The following is a 6080-nucleotide window of genomic DNA, read 5'->3' on the forward strand; positions in this document are numbered from 1 at the left end:
ACTTCATATACATTTTTCTGTTATGATGACTGGCACGAGAGAGAGAGAGAGAGAGAGAGAGAGAGAGAGAGAGAGAGAGAGAGAGAGAGAGAGAGAGAGAGCAATACGAGACTGCCCCTGCATCGTCTCTCACAATATATATCTTTCCTTGAGTTTTCTAGCCACATAGTCTCCCTTCTCCTCTCCCTTCTCCTCTCCCTTCTCTTCTCCCTTCTCCTATCTCTTACTCTCATTTCTTTCTATTCACTTTTCTATCTCAAGTTTTTTTTTCTCTCAAGGCATCCCTAGTTTTCTTACTCTCCCTTACTCTCTTATTCTCCCTTCTCTCTTTTTGCTCTTCTACTTTCCAGTCTTCTTTGTTTTTTTTCTTTTCTTCATCTCTTGCATTGTTTTCTCTTCGTTTTTCTCTTAATTCCTTCTTTCTTCTTGTTTTCTTTCACTTTCTCTTCGTTCTACTGCATTTTCTCTTTTCTGCTGCACTTGCCTCTCCCTTCCTCTTCTCTTCTTGTCTTGTATTGTTCTTCTTCCTTCTCTTCTTCTTTTCGTCTTCTCTTTCTTTTCCTCTTCTTCCTCTTCGTTATCTCCTCCAACACTGCCTGGTTCTCTTCCCTCCTGTTGTCTTACCGTTACTCTCCCTTCCCTCCTTCTCTTCCTCCTCCTCCTCCCTGCTGCAGCTCTCCCTCTCTCTCCCTGCCTCCCTGCCCTAACTTAGCCGTGTCTGATAATATTTTCGGGTGAATATTCAGCTTTGGAAATCACCTGTTTCAGTTCGCCAGACACCCGTGTTTATGTGGCCAAATTGAAGGGGATCCGAACATAATTATGTTAATCTGTGAGTTCTAATGACAGGCTGGCGGCTCAATTTATTCTCTTAAGCTGTTCCTGATGGATTTTTCAACTCTTTCTCTTCTGTGCCTCGCTTTTTTTCTCTTTTTTTTTTTTTTGTGTGTGTGTGTGTGTGTGTGTGTGTGTGTGTGTGTGTGTGTGTGTGTGTGTGTGTGTGTGTGTGTGTGTGTGTGTGTGTGTGTGTGTGTGTTGCTTCCTCCTCATCCTTCCTCTCTTTCTCCTCCTCCTCCTCTGCTGCTGTTGCCTCCTGCTCCTCCTCCTCCTCCTCTTCATTCTCCTCCTTCTCCTTCTTCTCTGCTGCTTCCTTCTCCTCTTCCTTTTCCTTCTGTCTGTATTCGCTCCACGCTTTATCCCTCTATTCCACTCCCTTCTCCTCCTCCTCCTCCTCCTCCTCCTCCTCCTCCTCCTTGTATTCAAAGTCTGCATTTTTCTTATTCCTTTGTTACCGTTATCTGCTGTCTTCCTTTTTGCTATTCTTCCTTCCTTTTCTCTTCATTCCATATAATTTACATCCTCCTTTTCTCTCCTCCTCCTCCTCCTCCTCCTCCTCCTCCTCCTCCTCCTCCTCCTCCTCCTCTTTCTCCTCTTTCTCCTCCTCCATGTAGTTTCATCCTCAATGCGGCGCCTTTCCTCCACGTCCTTTTTCGTCCGCCCATAACATCTTTCCTCCTCCTCCTCCTCCTCCTCCTCCTCCTCCTCCTCCTCCTCCCGTTTCTCCTGCGTGATGGTGGAGCTTTCGGCGGTGTCACAATTTTTAGGTCAAATGGCCGCTTCTAACTTTGCTGGGTTTGGCTGGAGAAGGTTCGGGTGCGGTTGAGTTCGGTCGAGTTCGGGTAAGTTCGGTTCAGTTCGGTTTCGGTTCGGTTTCGGTTCTTGCTCTGACTTCACTTGCAGACGTTTCGCAGTCGCCGGTTACGAAGCCACTCTGGAACCGAATTATTACTGCTGGGAACGAAGTGTATTGCGTTTTCTATACTGTACGTGTGGTGAAACGTTTGTTATTCTTGGGATGATCAGAAAACGTTTATTTTTTGCTATTTTTTGTAATGAGAAGAACGTTTGCCACAGCTTGATGTAATGGAGGTTTGTTTTTATTACTTTTTTTAATCGGGAAATGTGTAAAAATTATATTGATTCGGTTTTTTGTAATCAGATAATTTTTTTTTCCGTGTTTTTTTTTATGAGAGAAAACGTGTAATTTTTATAATGGGAACGTTTATTATTTAACATTTTTTGTAACCCGATGCGAGAAAAGTTTGCCACCATCGTATAATTACAACTCATTCAATTAACACACAAGATAAAAGAAGAAACAAAAATAACATTGAGATAAATGAAAAAAAAAAGAAAAAGAAGAAAAAAGGATAATTCAAGCACCAAATTTTATCTTCCAAAGCAGTCAAGGTGAAAATTTCATGTGTGCGTGTGTGCGTGTGCGTGTGTGCGTGTGTGCGTGTTAAGGTGGCGACATGTGACCCTGCCAGCGAGTTGCCAGCCCGGGGAATGTTGCCATATTTCACATTAGTGGGACATAACAGTGGCAGCGTCGCACATTACCCGCTCAATTTATGGGAGTCGTAACCGTTAAAAGTGGCGGGAAATTTGAACATCGCGCTGGCACCTTATTGGCCGCGCCGTATATGGCACTCTTGCGTTACTCAGCTTGGCTTCAATACCTCCGCGCAATGAACGGTCGCGCGCGCGTTCACGGCTCCAAGAAATGCCTACTTTTTCTTCTTTTTCTGCTTCTTTAAGAGGGAGAGAGAGAGAGAGAGAGAGAGAGAGAGAGAGAGAGAGAGAGAGAGAGAGAGAGAGAGAGAGAGAGAGAGTGGGGGGTGTTCGTGTGTGTGTTCGTGTGCGTGTGTGTGTTAGGAAAGAGCAACCTTATCTCTCTCTCTCTCTCTCTCTCTCTCTCTCTCTCTCTCTCTCTCTCTCTCTCTCTCTCTCTCTCTCTCTCTCTCTCTCTCTCTCTCTCTCTCTCTCTCCCCTTTTTCCTACCACTTAACACTCTAACTTGCGAGAGCAGTTTTACGGCTCTCCCTCTCCCCCTCATTCTCTCCCTCTCTCCCTCTCTCCCTCTCCCTCTCCCTCTCCCTCTCCTCTCTCCTCTCTCTCTCTCTCTCCTGCCCTCGCCCGTAAAAATTCTTTATAAACTGGAAGATATTATAAGAGTTTTTGCCACTTAAAATACGACTGAGCATAAGAAACCCCCTTGTAACACTCCGCCATAGTAAAATTTTGTGCAGTTTCGGCTTTGACTCTAAAATGGGAGAGAGAGAGAGAGAGAGAGAGAGAGAGAGAGAGAGAGAGAGAGAGAGAGAGAGAGAGAGAGAGAGAGAGAGAGAGAGAGAGAGAGGTAAGATGTGAAGGAACAACGAGAAAGAAGAACAAGAAAAGATAACAGAGAGAGAGAGAGAAAGAGAGAGAGAGACTCGTTCTTCGTGGTATTAGACATTGTCATTAAGCTTGTTGCCTCTCTCTCTCTCTCTCTCTCTCTCTCTCTCTCTCTCTCTCTCTCTCTCTCTCTCTCTCTCTCTCTCTCTCTCTCTCTCTCTCTCTGAATGGGCATAAAGGACATCACGATACACATAAAGATAAAATAATGAAGATTGAAGAGAATGAGGAACAGGAGGGAGAAGAAAAGGAGGAGGAGGAGGAGGAGGAGGAGGAGGAGGAGGAGAATAGGACACAAGAAATAGACAGCTAATCAAGAAAAATGGGATGGAGGGAAAACAGCCGTTGTTCCCTCCATTCCTCCTTCTCCTCCTCCTCCTCCTCCTTTCCTTCTCTCTCCTGTTCCTTTTCTTCTTCTTCTTCGTCTCCTTCAGTCCTCTTTTTTCCATCTAAATTCTGTTGTGTGTTTGCAATGGTGGTCCCTCCCTCCCTCCCTCCCTCCCTCCCTTCCTTCCTTCCTTCCTTCCTTCCTTTATTCTTTTTTTGTTTTTTTCCTTACCTCCTTTCCATCATCCTATCTTTCCTTTCTTGCCTTCAGCTTTTCTTTCCTTCCTTCCTTAATTTCTTCCTTGTTTCTTCTTTAATTCCTTCATTCCTTTCTTCCTTTCCTTCTTTCTTGGGGTCTTCTTGCATTTCTCCTTTTCTTTATTTTCTTCACGTCTCCTTTCTTCCTTCCTTCCTTCCTTCCTTCCTTCCTTCCTTCCTTCCTTCCTTCCTTCCTTCCTTCCTTCATTCATTCATTCCTTCCTTCCTTTCTCTAGTAACTAAAAAATGTACGTAATATCCCAATACACCTCTCTCTCTCTCTCTCTCTCTCTCTCTCTCTCTCTCTCTCTCTCTCTCTCTCTCTCTCTCTCTCTCTCTCTCTCTCTCTCTCTCTCTCTCTCTCTCTCTCTCTCTCTCTCTCTCTCTCTCTCTCTCGTCTCAAGGTAATGGTGAAGGTTAAATGGCTCACCGTCTGTCTGTAATGGGTGGCGTCGACTGAATTAATAGGCGTGGGAACATTAGACTCGATGCCCGCACGCGTGTTAATAGCTGGAAATGGGACGTGGATGTGATGGGAGTCCTTTTTGAGTTGTGGTGCTGGGGACGGCTTGTTTGTTAGGTTAGGTTGGTGATTTGGGCTCCTCTTGTTTGTGTGTTCGTTCGTTTGTGGTTTTGTAATTGTTTGTTTGTTTGTTTGTTTGTTTGTTTTCAGATTTTGTTGTCTTTTTTTTTGTTTTTTTTAGGTTATTTATTTATTTTGTTTGTGTATTTATTTATTTTTTTTTGTATTTGAGCTTTTTCCTCATTTTTTGTCGTTTTTTTCTTTTTTTCTATTCGTTACTTTTTTTATTGTGATTTTTTTTTAATTGGGTTGTGATTTTATTTTCTCTCCATCTTTTGTCTTATGTTTTTTTTCTTCGTTATTTTTTTCTGCATTTAAAATTGTTATTTTTTCGGATTTCTTTATTATTTGTTTGTATTAAAGTTTGTCTTTTTTCTCCTTTTTTTATTAATTTCCCTTTTATTTTTCCCTCTATATTAGTCAGTCATTCTTTAATTCATTGTGTGTATTCGTATTTTCCTTTCGTTCTTAATCAATTGCAGAATTTTCTTTACTTTAATTTACTTTATAAGGGAATGAGTTTACTGATGTGTATGTATGTCTGTTTGTAGGTACGAGTCTGCAGCAGTGACGATGGTGATGGTGATGGTGATGGTGGTGGTGATGGTGAGTACATAACTAATGGTTGTTATATAAATCTCACTATTTATTTTATCGTATTTTATTTTTATTAATTGTGATGTTATTGTTATTTTATTTGCAATGTTGTGATGGTTTGATGTCTAATTGTGTGTTAGTTGCTATTTATCTCTTTAATCATTTATTTATTTATTGTATTTTCCATTTGTCATTGTCTGTGATGGTGGTGTGTGGCCCCTATGCTGTGCTGGCGCGCATGCGTGTTTGGACTATCATCTGAAAGCTTCTATTATGTCTAAGTGCTTTGTGGTTTGTTACTTTCATCGCTGTTAATCATCACCCTCATTATCATGTTCATAATCATCACGGTCATTCTTCTTGAGTTCATTAATTTTTTTCATGCCTTCATTATCATATTCATTATCATCTACTGTATCATTGTCGGGAACACCGTCCTCATTGTTGTCTTGTTTTCCTTGTGTTCATTATTAGTCATTATCATGTTCAGAAGGGTCACCATCGTCGTTGCTTCTGCGTCAGCACTCGGCCCACTCGTCCCAGTTTCTTTGGGGATGTAACAGGGACCGCCTCGTGTTTCCCTAACGGGTTCTTGCAGCTTCCCTTATTTTCTTTTATTCTTGTAACGTAATTTGAATCTAAACCTATTTCTTCCCCATTTTAAGATTTCTGCCCCATACGAATATTCCTTAGCCCACTGCCTAATCACCATTCAGAAAACCCATTATTTAAGACCCACTACTACCCCAGCAAGTTTTTAGGCCCATGCAAGCCCGCCACACCAACCCCACCTCGCCCTAGCACATTTTAAAACCCCACCCACCCAAACCCATGACTTCCCCAGCCCCACCAAGCCCACCACTGCAACCCGACTAGCCCCAACAAGTTCTCGGACCCACCCAACAAGCCCATCACTTCTCCAGCCCTACCAAGCTCCCACCCCCATCACCAATCACCATCTCCATCACCAGTGCACTATCATCAGCACAATGGGAGGGGAAAAGGCTTCACCATCATCAGTGACTCAACGCTGCCTCCGTCACTATCATTATTGTCAGCCTGGTACACACCTTAT

The sequence above is a fragment of the Scylla paramamosain genome, chromosome 38, assembly GCF_035594125.1.
Source record: "Scylla paramamosain isolate STU-SP2022 chromosome 38, ASM3559412v1, whole genome shotgun sequence".
Lineage (NCBI taxonomy): Eukaryota > Metazoa > Arthropoda > Malacostraca > Decapoda > Portunidae > Scylla > Scylla paramamosain.